The sequence below is a fragment of the Molossus molossus genome, unplaced genomic scaffold (genome assembly GCF_014108415.1).
Source record: "Molossus molossus isolate mMolMol1 unplaced genomic scaffold, mMolMol1.p scaffold_m16_p_1, whole genome shotgun sequence".
Lineage (NCBI taxonomy): Eukaryota > Metazoa > Chordata > Mammalia > Chiroptera > Molossidae > Molossus > Molossus molossus.
In genome coordinates, this window is record NW_023425344.1 from 16636138 (window position 1) to 16653458 (window position 17321).

The window sequence follows — 17321 nt, forward strand, 5'->3', positions numbered from 1 at the left end:
GTGTTAATTTCACGCGAAGTGAAAACCGTGTCAGTCTTGCCTTCAAGAAGTTTACAGTCTCAACTAATGTTGTCTGGTCTACCAGGTTTTTTAGGTTACCAAAATTTTCTTCGTAATTGTTTACAATTTTACATCCTCTCATCAAAATTATAATTACCCTGGGGAAGGGTTAACATTCAGAAACTAAGGCAGAAAATGAACCTGAAAATTGTAACAATGATGATGACGAACGTACTGAAGACTTAAAAGAGGCAAGGTGTGATGTTGGGCACAAGACATTCCTTCTGTCTTTGGGCTTCCCTGAGACAAGGACTAGAGAGCAAGGTGTTAATTTGGGAGGAGATCCTTGGAAACACAGGTAAGGAAGTAGGGGAAGTGGGATAAAGAAGTGAAGGAAGCATTACCATGGCAACCAGGGCTGGCTCCTACTTGGGAACCACTGGGAGGCAGTGGAGAACACATACGTTCAAGTTTCCCCATTCAAGGGATAAAAAAAGCCAGGGTATTTATTGATCCTCCGACCCCTCAGTGGAAGACTGCTCCCAGGTGTTATTAACTCCCCAGCACATTCAACCTGTGGCACAAGGTTGGTCTGGCAGCCAGAGAAAGTCCTTAGGCAAATGGATGCAGAGGCTGATGTTAGAATCTGGGCCATGTATACGGTTAGGGGTATGGGGATATGGGTAGGGCACCAAGAGCATCTGCTACCCAAACATTAACTCATTTCATTTTATAAAACCCTTATGAAGTGGGAACTATTACATTTCTACTTTTTCCCAAGGGAACACATTCTAGGAGCGTAAGAAGCGGCATCTGTTGTTTTTACCCAGTTAGCATCGGTTCTCTCTGCTGGTAACAGCCCCCTCCCTGCCTTTTCCTTTGAGAAACGTTCCCTTCCCTGTCTCAGTGCTCTGACCTAACTCCCTCACTCCAAGCATGCACGGGTGACCCACGCCGACCTGGTAAGAGCTCTACCTCAGAGGTTCGCCGGAGCTATGGGGCGCGGGGTGTACCCTCTCTGCCAGGAGAGTAAAGCTGGGAGGACGGAAGCCTGGAGCTTGTCCAGGTCATGTTACTCCCACAACGATGATCCCAACTGCTTGAGAATGAAGCCAGCCCAGAGGAAAGCCAGCACTGAAAAGAAGCACCCAGATTCCTGACATATCTTTTGAGAACCTGGATCCAGCCCAACCTGAAGCTGGACACCTCCCTGGACTTTCCCCATACGTAAACCAATAAACTCATCTTCAATTATAAGCTTAATTCATAGCATGTAAACAATTTGGCCAACATCACACTGCGAATGAGCGTGGAGGTAATATCCAAGCCCAAAGAGCCCTGCTTCCCCGTGCAGTGCTATGGCCCACGATCTTAGCCACAGTACTCTACAGTGCAGTTAGCCTCACCACAGGACAGAACGCGGAGCCACAGTACCCTTCTCGTTGCCTGGCCCTCACTTTCCTTCCAAAAGCTGCTGCCAATTTGTTTAAGAGGATAATGGATCAGGGTGCATCTCGGCCTCATTTGAATTGTTTGTTCCATCAAATCATTAAAAGTGTGCCATGTCTTATTGATGGTCACTTGAAGAAAGGCCAGAGTGAAAGTGACAGAAAGTTTAAAAAGAAAATAGAGAATTAAGACCTTCAGCTTTTCTGCCCAGCCGGTGTGGCTCAGTGGCTGAGCGATGACCCACGCACCAAAAGGTCACTGGTTTGATTCCCGGTCAGGGCACATGCCCGGGTTGTGGGCCCGATCCCCAGTAGGGGGCATGCAGGAGGCAACCGATCGATGTTCTCTCTTATTGATGTTTCTATCTCTCTCTCCTCCCTTCCTCTCTCTAAAATCAATTTAAAATTTTTTTTTTAAAAAAGGCCTTCAGCTTTCCGATGAGCCAATCAGTAGGTATTTATGGACAACGTCTGTTTCAGTCAGAACTCGGTTGCAAGTGACCTAGCTAAAGAAAAATAAAATAAAGTAAAAAGAGTTTCATGGGCTTACCTAACTGACGAGGCCAAGACAGTGTTGTCTTGGGAAAGGCTGGATCCATGCAAGGCTCAAACAGCGTCAACTCCACAGCTTCCTGGTTTTCCTGCCTTTGTGTTGACGTCATTCTCAATCCCGCATGGAGCCTCCCGCAGCATCTGGCTCACCTCTTCCTTCGTACGAGTGGTCCTAACAGAGAGAGTAGACAGATACCCGTCTCTCTCAACAGTCCCAGCAAAGTCCCTGAGGTTTCTAATCATGGGCTCTAACTGAGTCCCGTCCCCACCTCTGCACTAAGTGTGGTAGCCAGCGGGATGCAATGCGCTGACTGTCTAGACCTGAGTCACAGGCCCCTCCTCGGCGCTGTCGGTGGAGTCAACACCACCGATGCACATGAACTGAGACTGTGGTCCCCTGGAGTAAAATTGGGACACAATCTGGTCATCTATTTCTAGAAGAGTGAAGTAGGCTGTCAAGTAGGCAAAAATGGCGTCACCCACATCAGCACGGTGGTTGACATAAGAGAGGACGCATGACCTACCTTTAATGGGCTCCTACTTTGTTCACAGAAAAGTAACACTACACATAGAACAGCAAAGAAAATATAATATGTAGCAGTACATAAAGTTAATTATAGGTTCTGATTTGCAGACAATAGAATCCACTTCAATACTTTAAGCAGGTACTCTGAGGTAACTCATATAATTCCTGGGACAGCCAGAGCACTGGGTTTGGTTGCTGCAAACAGGAACAAAGCAGCCAGGAAAAGGAGCTGTATGACACCCACCGCCCTGGACGAACACGAAGGCTTTGCCACCTGGTCGGCCAGAACTTAACAGCCACCATACATTGCTCATTTCTGCCTGTCAGTCTGGAGCGGGTGTGTGTGCTTGGGGGCAGCATCATATGCATGACTTTACCTGCAAAGGAGTCTGGGAAATGTAGTTTTCAGCATTCTGGTCACTAAGTACCAAAGGGTTAATTAAGAGGTGCTGCAATGGACACTGATGAGGTCATTTATAATATCTGCCATAAAGCAGATTACAGGAGTTCAGTGGGAGAGAAGCCATAAAGGCTGGACTCAAGATCTGCTCACTGGTCATGCTGGCTAGTCTGACATGGTGCTGACATTTGCTAAAAAAAAAAAGAGGATCTAGATGCTAAGAGGTGAGACGTTCACAGAAGCCTGTACTCTTCAGACCACTTCTGGAGCACACCTGTAAGTGCTGGGTGCCACTTGAAGACACAGAAGACGTTGGCAGGTTGTGTTTGTCCGTGGGAGGCAATTAGAAGTCTGGACTGTGCTGTATGAACTGTCTCGACAGGTCTCCCCTTCAAAACCTATATTCAGTGTTTCTTCCCCTTAAATACTTTGACTTCTGTCCATGTATCTCCACCACCCTCCGGTGAGCCACTTTCCTCTTGTCAGGACCTTCCAGTAAAACCCCAACAGGCTTTTTGTGCCCATTCTTACCCTCGACCAGCCATTCCCTACCCTGCCAATAGCATCATCTTTTCAAAGCACATACACAATCGTGGATGCCCTTCAATGGCCTCCGCTGCTCTTTGGCTCAAAGTCTGAATTCTTAAGATGAGCCCTTTCGATTCCTCCAGCCTAACCGCCAGCCCCCAGCCCAAGTCCGGCATGACTTTCTAAGATCCTAGGTGTCTGGAGCAGTCACAGGAGCCCTCATGATCGGACTTCTACCAAGTACCTCTCCAGAGAGCCCCTTCCAACCTTTCTGCCTGGAAGACCTGCTCCAGATCTAGCTTGGCAGTCACCTTTCTTGGGGGAAGCCCTTTGTGACTGTCCCAGAGGAAACTCCACGTGTCTTTCTTCTCCGTTTCCGATGCTCCCAAGGGACATTTCCCACCAGCCACTCTTATCACTTTGATTTTCTCCACCTAGCAGAGGACCTACCTACTCGATAAAAGTTGACCAAACATGACCAAATGAAGTTAAAAAAAAAAAAAAAGCAGTAATGAAGAAAATGTGTTTTGTCTGGCCAGGGTGGCTCAGCGGTTGAGCATGGACCCATGCACCAAGAGGTCGCTGGTTTGGTTCCTGGTCAGGGCACATGCCCAAGTTGTGGGCCTGATCCCCAGTGGGGGGCATGCAGGAGGCGGCCAATTGATGTCCTCTCATCGATGTTTCTCTCTCTCCCTCTCTCTTTTTCTCTCTCTAAAATCAATAAAGAAGGGGGTAATAAAGTTTTAAAAAAGAAAAGAAAATGTGTTCTACTACCACAATTAATGTGTTTTTCTCCTCGTAAATTCTTGCTTCTAAACAATCAGAACCTGACAGCACGGATTAAATCATTGATCTTCCCAGTTCTCTGCCTCGAATCGAACAATCCAGTGACAAACCCTGATCTTTCATCAGAAACTGGTAAAAACAGAAGCTACGGCCCAGTACCTTGACTGTGTGTGGCTGTGCGACCCATATATGCACATCTACAGGACAAATATTCCTCTCCGACCCTTCTCCTTCCTAGGCGGAATTAAACGCCCAATTACCATATTTGATCATTTTTTCTCCCGTAAACCCTGACGAGCCTGTGTGTGCGCATGCGCGCGCGCCAACCACCTTCTTCAGCTCCATGCCTGAATTGCACCGTGCAAACAGCCTTAGCAGGGAGGAACACGACCAGAAATGCAGAAAACTTCTGCTAAACGTTATGTTCCAGTTCCTTCTTACACACGGTAATGCCATGGGCCAGCGAGGAAATAAAAGCATCTCCACCCTGCCCTGTATAATTAAATGCCGAGGTGAAGCTTCCCTCCGTTCTGCTTTCAGAGCCAAACAATGCTCGTTTGCATTCCATCATCATATATAAACACCCACCGGCCTGGATAATTCACCTTCGCGGTTCTGTCGCTAAACCTTAAATCAGGGCACCCTGAACCGCATTTAAGCACATCAGGAGGGCCTCTGGTTATGAAGCCTGCGGTATTTATTTTTCTCTGAATAACAAAAATATCCTATTTACAGTCCACTCTTTGGAAAGGGATAACAGGGGTCTAGACACTCCATCGATCGTCCTCTCATCAGGTCTATGGATTCAAACATCTTCCTTTCTTTAAACCTTCATCTCAGAGCAGCTAAATAGCCACTAGAGAATGAGGTTTGGAGGTAGGTAGCTTCTACCGGCTTTCCCTGCAGAGATGCGGACAGTGGGACCGCAGCGAGGACGAGGCATGGGAGCCAGACACCGGGAAGCCCGAGAGACAGCGCAGCGTGGTGGTCGGACCAGGTCTCTCAAGCTTGACCTTGCACGGGAACCGCCAGGGATCCTGACACAACGCAGAGTCTGGATTGGTAGGGCTGAATTGGGGCCTGAGAGGCTGCATTTTCTAGCAAGCCCCTGGGGATGCTGATGCTACTGGCCCAGAGTACACAATTTCGGTGATACAGCTCTAGACCTCAAGCTCCGAGTCATGTAGGCCTGACTGGGAAACACCTCCTTGATATCTGGGCACCCTTGGACAAATTACTTGACCTCTCTGGGCCCTGGATTCCTTATCTGTGTAACAGCAATGATAGCACCTATCGGGCAGGTCTGCCAAGAGGATTAAATTGTGTAGTGCATGTGAGGGGCTGAGAGTAATGCCTGGCACATTGTAAAAGCATCTGGAAAGGGTTTCTTAGTGTTACCTGGTTCAGAGGGGCGTCCTGTGCTGGCGGAACCCTGTAGCGACAGAATTGAGGCCGAGGGCCAACTCTCCTACCACCTGGGAAGCATGCCTTGCCCATTGGATTATTTCATTATTTTTAGTATTAAATTATTTTCTTGGTTTTGTTTTCTCATGACACAAAGTAACACATGTTTGCTTAAAAAAAGAAAGGGAGGAAGACAGGAAGGGCAGTAAAGAAGGAGAGGTAGAGAAAGAACAAAATAAAATAAGAAAAAACATACAGACCAGAGAGATCACGTGACATTTTAGTCTACATACCTCCAAGTCATATATAGGCATATATTTTGAATAATGGAATTATATTGCACATGCCATCTTACAATCTTTTATGTTCACTTGATACATCACAAAAACAACAGAAACAACAGTGGTGATATCAATAATAACAATAGCTCCTCTTCAGTAGGCTCTTACTATGTACCAATACCTCGCACACACAGTGTCTGAACTCATTAATTTTCACAACAGTTTCACATGGACTCTTACCATCCTCATTTTAGAGATGACAAAACTGAGGCTCAGACAGTGTAACTTTAATTTCTGTATTCTGCATCCTTTGCAGGTTCATCCTGACAGGCTGTTTTATTGCCTGCTTTTTTCCCCACTTATCACATCAGAAATATCTCTCCCTGCCATCCATGTTTTTGCACAACATCATTTTTTATGGCTGCATAGTATTCTGTTGTCTGTTATGAGCTCCATTTTACAGATGAGAAAAGTGAGGCTTGGAAGCTCAATAGATTGGCAGGCATTAAGGGGAACAATCATGACCTGCCTGAGAGTCTTGGTTCTGTCCACCCAGAGGCACTGAGTACTTAGTGTGCGCAGGGAATTTGCTGGTCTCAGTGGAGAATGAAAGAACAACGTGCTTCCTACTGCTGTAGAAGTTGCTGCCCGGTGCTAAGTAAACAAATACATGAACAAGATGATTTGAGGTTTTGATGTGTGAGAAAAACAATCCCACCCTGAGATGTGATGAATTCGAGTGGCAAGACTGTTTGACGTGATACCCAAATGACAAGGAGGTCATCGCACAGTGATCTAGTGTCAGATTCATTTAAATCTCTTAACATGAAACATGGTAGCCCTATCATTTAAAAATTCTCATAAAGAATACATGAGAGAGTGTACACAGTGGGGTTGGCAAGGCTCCAGAGCCAGAGGCTGGAGGGGGGGGACCTCTGGCTCTGTCCTCTGTGTGGCCTTGGACGGTCTCAGTCACCTCGTCAGCAAAATGGGCTGTGACACTTGTCTTAGGACAGGGCTGCTATGAACATGGAATGGCCCGAAGGCCATGGAACACTTGAGCTGCCATTGACAGCGTCACTGAGTGTTTGGTTGGTTGGCCTGGTGTTGAAGGGTCAAACCTGGGCTGTGACGTCATCAGCAGTAATTAATAGTAGAACAAGGAGATTCCCGAGGCCTCACAAACTACACATGTTTGTGAGCCTGTTGGGCACTGTCATTATATCATGATCAAGAGGCAGATAACACTTTGGACATCGCGTGCTAAGTCTCACCACCAGCGCAGCTTAGAAAATTTTCATTGATGACGTCTGGCTTCTCATTTCATCTGTTTGCTCTGGTAAAGTAAGGGAAAGGGTGAACAGGACACCCCCCTGCCCCCGACACTCACACACCTTTTTTGACGTCTCTCAATGCTCAGGTGGTGTCATTGAGACAGAGGTCTTGGAAGGAAAGACTCTAACATTAACAATGACTCCTACCATGTGCCGGCAGTGGGCTAAGCACTTTACATCAGTCCACTGACCTCCTCTTTCCTCCCCTTTACAGATGAGGGGACTGAGGTTCTGAGAGGTTGAGGAGCTTGGTCACCACCACAGCCAGGCAGGCAGCCAGCTCTGTGCCCCGGGCTCAGTCCTCACAGTGCACCCGGCTCCTCTGCCCAGGGACCACCCCGCAGTTCCCCCTGCTTAACTCTGACCTTGTCCTCGGATCCGAGACATGTCTCTTTCCCAGTGAATCGCACACATTGCGGGCTCGCCAAGCTCTGCATTGTCCTTCAGGTCGCCTGTCACAGCTGCACTTGCACACTGCCCCTGGATCACTGGCTTCCCTGTGCAGTGGGGTTGAGAGCGCAGCTAGGACACCAGACAGGGATGAGAGCGAGCGCCCCCTCTTCCCCGCGGAACCTGTCTCCACCTTGGCCTGACCGAGGGACTCAGTATAACGACCCCACAGGAAGATGGTGACGATGAACTACAGGAACGTTGCTGACATGCTTGAGGAAATGCCCAGCTTTGCCGGGGGCACAGGTAAGAAGGGGCCTCAGGGCCCAACCCCTTGCGCTGTAACCTCCAGGACAGGACTGTCCCAGCGCAGCCCCGGCACAGCAGACCAGCCATGAGAACCTACAGAACTCAGCGGAGTGTGATCATCATTCTCATTTCACGACTGTTGGGTGCTTGCCTCTTGACCAAGGGACGGAGCTGAGACTGGCACCCAGTCGTTCCTTCCTGCCTGGGTGGTGGGAACTGCTGGGAGAGGTGGCAGAGGGGTCATGGGGCTAAGAGGAACATTCCAGGGGGGCGTGTGGTCCGTCCTGTCCCAGCGGCACAGCAGCCTGGAGGTTCCTGCCTCGTCGGGGTCCTGAGCAGGTGCAGCAAGGTGGCTGGAAGGGGCAGAGGGCCTCGTGGGCCCAGACCTCCTGTGCCGGGCGGAGGGAGCTCCTCCAGACCTGGGCTCCGGGCACAGACTGAGAACAGGACAGGGACCTCCCTTCTCGCCAATGCCCTGGGGTTTTAACTTGTTCCCTCACTTCCCCGGGGTCTTGCGTGTGGCCTGGGCCTGGTGATTTCCCACAAAAGCTCTTCCGAGCGTTTCTGTCTTCAGAGGAAGGGCCGGCCCAGCCAGACCGGCTCCACTCCCCTCCCTTCACCCCCAGGACCAGACCAACCTGCCATTTTTCCTCTCTCGAATTTAAGAGCCTTGCAGACACAGAGATCCTTTTAGCTTTTAACATATTTAATAATTTATTATTTATTATATTTTTGTAACTGTTTCCTCAGATCGTGCCTTGGCAGCTCCCGTTTCCAATTTGCACCTACCTGACATCGTTTCTGTTACAATCCACCGGAGCTCCCAGGGCCGGGTTTCCTCTGTTAACACTTCTCTATGGTCCTAATGAACTTCCATGCTTCATTTACTCAGGAAGACAGCGTTCTCCCCGCGCACACCCCTCCTGCTCACAGGCATACAAATCATATGTGTCACTAATACAGTGTTGGTTTGCCCTGCGCTGGTTCTTTTTTTAAAACCCGTTTGCCCTTCAGCCTGCTATTAACCAGTTTCTTCCTCGTCTGGAAAACTGGCTCTTTTACATTTCATCATTCAGTTTTTTCCTCGGGGATTGTACCATTTATTAAGAAGTCAAAACCAATTTTGGAGCAATCATAGATACCAAATAGTCTCGTGAATCTTTTGCGTCCTCCACAGCTCCTGGCACAGGGGTGGGCACACAGCAGGGACATGGTAAACACACGTGTTGACCGAGATGGTCAACAAGCGATGTTGACAAAGGCAGGGGGGGCGCTGCCTAAGTGCTGAGACGCAAAGTCAGACTGAATGCTGGTTTGGTCCCACCCTTGCTGTGTGATCTTAGGCAAGTTACTCAAATGCTCTGTGCTCCAGGTTCCTCGGCTCTAAAATGGGACTGAGCGTCATTCTGCCATCTTCCAAGGCATGCCGCAAGGACTAAATAAGTAAAACACTTACGATGGTTCCTGGCAGCGCATGTTCTCAATGAACGATAACTTTCGTCACCACTGCCTGCCGACTACTCGCAAGGTTGGTAGATACAGAAGATAACCTGGAATCACAGAATCAGGCAAATCGTACCCTCCCCCCTCCCCTCCCCTCCAATGTAAGAACCACCGATGATAAAAGAAATAAGAGGATCTTGTTCCTGGCTGTCTGCAAAGCATTCAGCTGTGTGGAAATGGCCTGTCCATGAGTCCCAGTGTCACCCTGTCGCTTCTGTGAGTGATCTCAAGGCCAGGATCTGTAATATGGGGATGGTACTTTGTCTCTTGCTGGGGAGAGAACCCACAATCTCTGCTCTCAAATCTATCACCTTCATTCAAATAATTTCTTGACTCATTAGTCTAAAATGAGTCGCCCACATGCCAACTGGGAACAGTCCCTGACGAGCCTACAGTAGGAGCCATCCAGCCATCTGTAAAGATGGGTGGACTCAGGTGGCAGAGGCAGCAATGCCCACTAGGGGGCGGGTGCGTTCATTCATTGTTCCTGTGGTGGCTCAGTCCCAGGACTGGGAAGGGAAGCCCCACTCCAATCCACCTGTGTGTGTGCACTGCTTCTGCCCCAACTCAGGAAGTTGTGTTAATCCCCTCAGGCCTAGGAGATCCGAGGCTAACCTGCCCAGGATCACAGAGCTAAGAAGAGAAACTGCAATGGAACCCAGATTTCTTACTCTGCCAGGCTGCCCCCAGGATCCCAGGAGAGGGCAGCACTCAGCTTTGCCTGAGGAAGGGAAGGTGTGCAGAAACCTGAAATGTACACACCGACAAAATGGTGTGTCACGGGCATCCCCCAGCCCAAAGAGCATGGGTCTAGGCCTACATTTCCCAAAGTGTATCCCATGGAACATAAGTCCTTGAGGGTGTTCTCTGAAAAGGATCTAGGGTCATACAAGTCCATGAAATGTGACCTTCACTATTCTCTCTGAAATACAACATACACATTAGTTTGTTAAAGGTCCTGAGAAGTCCTGCAGTAAAGAAACCTGCTTGCTTGACTTTGCTGAAGCCAGTCAGCCTTTCCTCAGTATACTTTTATGTACATGACACCCATTAATGTTCCCTTTGAGAAATGCTGGTTTTGTCAAATAAGGAACATAATGAAAGTGAAGAAATGGGACTTTACACCCTTGAATAATGAATTGACACAGCTGTCTCAAGGACAGACAAAAATGTGTCCATGCAAGGTACTTATGGAAAGTCCAAGTTATAAAAGAAAGACAGAACCGGGGAGAAACCTAGTCTTTACATTATGCAAAACCACTGCAGCATTCGCAATGACTCCCAAGTAAAATCCAGGAGACAAAATACAATGGCAATCAAGCTGTTTCACACTGTGGGGTACAAAATCTGTGCTTTATTAGTTCATGCTCAGAGCTAAGATCTTAGCATGGAATGCGAGTTTATTCATGAAGCTCACTAACATAATCAGAGATTTAGCTGTGGCTGTGCATTTGAATGGCTTAGAAAAGTACAGTCCAGGAAGCACTATTTCCAGTAGCCTAAGTGTCCACTGACAGATGGATGTGATACACACACACACACACACACACACACACACACACACACAGGCAGGACTACCATTCAGCCATAAAAAGGAAATCCTGGCATTTGGGACAACATGGATGGATCTTGAGGGCATTATATTAAGTGAAATAAGTCTAACAGAAAGGTGAATACTGTATGACCTCATTTATATGTTGAATCTTAAAAAAAACCTCATAGAAAAGAGATCAGGTTTGTGGTTCCCAACGGAGGGAGGTGAAGGGTAGAGGAATCAGACGAAGATGGTCAAAAGGTGCAAACTTCCAGTCAAGGGAAATAAGTACCAGCATGTGATGTACAACACGATGACCCAGTTAACACTGCTCTATTAGAAAGTTGCTGAGAGTAAATCCTAAAGGTTCTCATCAAAGGAGAAAAAGAATTTTGCAACTATATGAGGTGGTGATGTTAAGTAAACTTATTGTGATAATCATGTAACACTGCAAAAAGGTCATTATGCTGTACACCTTAAACTTACACAGAGTTGTATGTCAATCATATCTAAATAAAATGGGGGACAATGTAAACCAGTACTTAAAGGATAACTCAGTAAAATAAATGTAAGGGGACTAAAAATAAATAGATTGATAGATAAAAGCTATCAACACCAACAGAGGGAAAGGAACAGTCCGCAGGGACAGATGGTTAGACCCATGGCTGGCTCTGAAATATGCTTTCTCGAGTTCAGTGAGAGGCCACCGGAGACAAGGCAGGGACCAGCTGCTGTTCCCCTGCCGCAGCAGCTGCAGGACTGACCCTGAGTGGACCCTTGGTCAGCACACGGGCCCAGCGGCTGGTGCTGACCTCATGCCTCAGGACGACACAGAGTAGAAACACTTCCTGTCCCTGGCTGGTGACAGCCAGGTCAGAACCTCTGATACTCCTTTCAGTACATGTGATCTGATTGCCCTCCCCTGGAATCCGAGCTGGTTCGACCTAGTAAATATGCGGCATTATGTTCAGGGACTTCGGGGGCTAGGTCGTCAGCCCTGCAGCTTCTATCACAGTCCCCGGGGCCCCAGCCACTCGGCGTGAGGAAGACCAAGCAGCCCTGCGGAGGCCGCGGAGCTGGGGCTGAGCCCGGCTGGCAGCCTGCACCAGCAGCCAGCAGCCGCCCTGCCAGCCCCATCGAGCCCTGTGAGCCATGGAGTGCCAACAGGCCGCCCAACCGCGCCCTCCCCGAATGACCCGACCTCACATTAATGGAACACAGTAAGAGGGCTGTTTCAACCCACCGAATCCGAGGCCATTGGTTAAAAATCAATTCATGAATGCAACACAATTTTATTGAGCTTCTACTATAGGACAGGCACCAAAGTAGGTGCTTTGTTATCTGGCATCTTCCTAAGAGCCTCCAGGAGGTAGGCATTTAATCGTACACATGTGAAGATTAAATTGAGGCTCTGGCCTCGGGCGTATTAAGAAACTCACCCCAAGTCTCCCAGGACCTGTTTTGTCTGTCTCCGGTATCTTCCAGGCCAAGGAAAGCCCATCAGGGGAAGAAGCCACACAATATGCTGGGGCTGATGCAGGCGGGAGACAAGGCGAGGGAACGGGGAGTTTGTGTGGGTACACCTCCCACTCCGCCAGAAATGGAAGTTGTGGGCGATGGAGTTTTCCCGAAGGTACGGTCTCCAGGCTGCAGTGGCGTGGCGGCTGTGGGCCCGAAGGGGACAAGGGGAGGGAACACTTTCACAATGTACGTTTGTCTCCAGTAAGAGCGCCCACGGGCTTAGCACCCGCTCTGTGCCACCTGCCGGGTAAGCCGGGCACGGTTCCTTTGTAAGCGCTTCAGCGTCTGCAGACCGACCGCCTTCACCACGTGCTTGCCCGGGGCCAACAGAGCCAAACGAATCAGCAAATGATTCATATTTGTCGGGCACCACCGATGTGTGGAGAAGCAGGACTCATCCTTGCTTCCCGCCAATGGCTTGCTTACTTCTCTTTGCTTTCTTTGCATTTTTTTTTCTTTATTATAGATTTCAGAGAGAGAGAAAGGGAGAGGGAGAGAGAGAGAGAAACATCGATGAGCAATGAGCGAGAACATCGATTAACCCCCCTGCATGCCCCCCACTGGGGATCAGGCCCACAACCTGGGCATGTGCCCTGAGCAGGAATCGAACCGGAGACCTCTTGGCGCATGGGTCGATGCTCAACCACGAAGCCACACTGGCTGGGCTTCTTCGCATTTTGTATTGTAATACCTTTGACATGTTTCCTGCATGCGTCTGTGAGTTCCTCTTGCAGTGCTTGGGGCAGAATGGGCAAGTGCTTCTGGTGGAAAAAAGAATGAAAGGAAAGGAACAGAGGGAGGGAGGAAGGAAGGAAGGAAGGAAGGAAGGAAGGAAGGAAGGAAGGAAGGAAGGAAGGAAGGAAGGAAGAGAGGGAAGGAGGGAGGGAGGGGGAAGGAAGGGAGGAAGGAAGGGAGGAGGAAGGAAGGAAGGAAGGAAGGAGAAAGGAAGGAAGGGCTGTGTGTATAGTTAAGCAGTTAAGAGTGGTTAAGGCCTGTGAAATCACCCAGTCCTGTGACATTCCTGACCGTGTAATGTGGGCCAGGTACTTAACGGCTCTGAAGAGAGATTCTATCACCTCCTTAGAGTGTTCGGGGAGCCAGTGAGACCATGCACATCTCCTAGTGTTAGCTCTCAGAGGAGGTGATGAAGAGGATGCAGAGGAGGGTCTGCAGGGGGTGGAGAGCTGGAACAGGACAGCACAGGGCAAGTCATCCAAACAGGCACTAAAGAAGAGAGATGCATTTAACATACGGGCTGGTCCTCCAGGTGCCCAGGGCTCATTTAGGAAGAACTCAGAAAAGATAAACTACCAGGCCGTTTAACAGCAGTATAAGGAGTAGGTGTGGACAGTGGGAGGCAGGGAAGTAAAGGAAGGGTTTGAGATGGAGGGAAGGTTGGCAGGATCTGACTGGTTGGGGCAGGGTGGAGGCTGGGGGGAGCGCGGAAGGGAAGGAAGGAGCCAGAGCCCGGAGAAGAGTGGACGACTGTGCAGGGACACTGCATGAGGAGCACTTTCAGGGCAGTGTGTCCGGGAACCCAGCACTGTGCCCGAAAAGCCTGGGCAGCCAGGTCCCACAGGTCTGCGACAGTTACCAGTCTGCCTTTGAATCAAGCCAGGATGCCAACGGAATCATAAAACCTGTCAAGTGTCTCCCAGAAGCCTGGATAGTTTGGGACCAGACAGGAAGGGAGAAGGGATTCTCAGGAATGGGATGCTTTTCTTTTTAAATCCTAGAGCCCAGGGGATTTCAATAATTACATGGCAACGGCAGGGGGTGGATCCAGATGAGGCCCCCAGGTCCCTCCCAGCTCTGCTGATCCTTGATGAATTAGGAGGAAACAAACCCACGCCTGGGAGCCCAGGTGAGCCATCCGGTTCACCTCTGCCCTCTGCCCAGCAGGGGCCCAAATCCCCTGTCGTGCTGGCCTTGGACCAGGCACTTTTGTTTCTTTTATTTGTGGTGTAGAATTAATGCCGATTTCTTATTGGCAACCTGCTGTGTGTTTGAAGTGGTCCACGATTTAAGCAGGTCCCTGGTCTCACTGAAGATTTGAGGAAGTGGGGGTGTTGTTTAGGAAGCTTTTAAGTTAGAGGAGTCACACCCCAAGCAAGATCTTTCCTCCCTTCATTCACCCAACAAATATTTCATGGAGCCCTACTCTGTGCCAGGCAAAGCGAAGAAAGCCACACCTCTGCTCTTATATATAAATAAGAATATGAGAGAGAGAGAGAGAGAGAGAGAGAGGAAGAGAGAGAGATAGAGAGAGAGAGAGAGAGGTCATCAGTGCTGAAGAAAAATAAAGCAGGGTGAGGGCAATGGCAGGCGTGTGTGCTATTTGAAATAGACCTGTCTGAGCAGGTGGCATCTGACGAGAGATGGAAAGGGGAAGAGGGTGAGGGAGAAAGTCATGTTGGTATCTGAGGGGAGAAGGCATTTCAGGAAGAGGGATCCAGAAGGCATCAGATGATCGCAAATTTAGTGCCATAAAACAAAACACATTGTCTTACAGTTCTGGAAGCCTCGTCCAAAATGGGGCTTTGGGGCTAAAATCAAGGGGTCTGCAGGTGGGCTCCAGAGCAGAACCTATTCCTGGCCTCCTCCAGATTCTAGAAGCCGCCTGGGTCCCTTGGCTCGTGCTCCTTCCTTGACTCATTCCAACCTCTCTCTTCGGTCATCACATCCCCCTCTGTGTCCCTCCTGCCTCCTTCTTATGAGGACCCTTATGGTTACATTGGACCCACCCAATAATCCAGGACAGTCTCTAATCACATCTACAAAGTCCCCATTGGAATGTAGGCTAATATATTCACAGGTTCTAACCATCGACTGGGTGCTTGATCTGGGCGGGCTACACTGTGCTCCTCTGCGTGTATTACATACTTCCGGACTTACCGCAGATGGGTGGGGGGGATGCAAATAGTCCCCACTTCACTGACGGCAAAACTAAAATGTTAAGTAACTTCCCAGTGGACCCAGAATTTGAATCCAAGTCTGTCTCATCAGCAAGAGCCCATGATTTTAGCCCAATGGTTCAAACCCTAGATTCACACTAGAAAACCAAATATGGAGTTTTGAAAAAAAAAGTTTTTTGCTTGAAACCCAAACGTGTAGGTTTTGATGTATTTGGTTTGAGGTGGGGGCCAGGTTGAGAACCAGTTGTAACCGTATTATAAAACAGCCCCCCACTGAAAATGGGCAAACTGCTCATCCCTTACTCCGTGCCCATGCACAGAAATGCAGAGAAGAAGTAACACCGCCGAGTCACACACTGAAATAAGGTGCTGGCTTCATTGTATGTGGTAAATGATGACATTCTTAAGCTATTAAATGCTGATCTGTTATTCATACCATTTCACATTAAATGAACATATTTATGTTTGACTTGGCAATTTACAAAAATTGGAATTTGAAAGGTGTAGTATTCTGACAACACATCATTTCAGGTTGCTGGTTTTTTTTCTTTTTTTGGTACGTGCCCCTAGTGGGAACCGAACCTGGGACTCTGGTCCGCAAGCTGATGCTCCAACCACTGAGCCCAACCGGCCAGGGCTGTTTTTTTCTTTTTTAAGAGAAGATATAATATAAATTGGGGAAATGAAATCAAGCAATAAAAATAGAGTGCCCACCCAAACAGGAGTAAGTTCACTTCCAAATTGCCAGGGGTGGTCACCGATGGATTAGGGCTTTGCTATGTTGAAGTTTACATCAGGGTGACTTCTGGCAAGGTCAAGGTCATTGAGAAAGATCAAGATTTGGTCAGGATGTCTTATATTTTCCCTTTTAAACTCAGAATAAGAGTAATTAACCTTTAAACGGGGCAACTCACCTTCAGCAAGCAGGTCTTTCTAGCCAATCTCTAGATTTAAGCTGGAAGTGTCACTACGTTCAAGTGGCATTGTGTCATCTAGGTTAATGCTCTCATCTGCGTATCAGCTAGCTGTGTGACCCGGGCCATTTCATAGCTCTCAGGCGTACTTTCTCCCTTGAGCAGCAGAAGTAATACCCAGGCCCTGCCCAGTGCTTGTTAGAGCTGAATGACGCATCTGTGCAATGAGGTCCAGCGCAGCGCTAGGAGCCGAGGGCTCACTAGGTAGCAACTTTCCACCTTTCCTATGAATGCTCATGTGAGGTCAGCGGAAACAGGGCATATCCTCGGGGCTATCTTTTTTCTGTTAAGAGTTCAAAAGTGTTAGTTTTAAATACCGTATTCAAATTGTAATTTCACCATAAGCCTGGTGACTGACTCAGGCCCTGTGTCAAACAGCACAAGACCACATAAGTCCTGTGTGCGTGTGTACATCAGTGAGGATGGGCTCAGTTACACTGTAGTAACAAACATCCCTGAACCTCAGTGGCTCCCACAGCAGGTCTGTTTCTCGCTCATCTCCATCTGGGGTCAGCTGGGGACTTCGCTGTCACCACACTCTGGAATGTGGCCACTGCAGAGGGAGGAGGAGCACAGGATTGATTGACTAGCTGCTTCCACTCCGATGTGACCATGTCACTTCTGCTCCATCCCATTGGCCCAAGCAAGTCACATGGCCATACCTAACTTCAAGGGGGGTGTGAAAACCTACCACACGCCTGGAACCAGAAATAGCTGGAGAATCACATTAATGACAGCCACTGGGATCTTACAGTTTAAAAAGTATTTGTCACAACGATGATCAATGTAATTTGCACAATATCCAAGATAGCAATTAATTAATTAAATGTGGTAATTATAAGGCATCAGCAAACACCAACGAAAACAGAAAACCCAGTATGAACAGTTTGGCTAACTCTGCCCGCGATCCTGAGCA

At 48.6% G+C, this 17321-nt stretch overlaps 1 long non-coding RNA gene across 1 annotated transcript; it reads right to left on the reverse strand.

The window, feature by feature from the left end:
• Positions 1-2046: 2046 nt before the first annotated feature.
• LOC118619169 lies at positions 2047-12910 on the reverse strand. Its single transcript, XR_004957149.1, has 4 exons — positions 12435-12910; positions 8748-8881; positions 7625-7756; positions 2047-2172 (listed from the first exon to the last, which is right to left on the reverse strand). It is a non-coding gene; the product is annotated as an uncharacterized LOC118619169 (long non-coding RNA).
• Positions 12911-17321: the final 4411 nt, after the last annotated feature.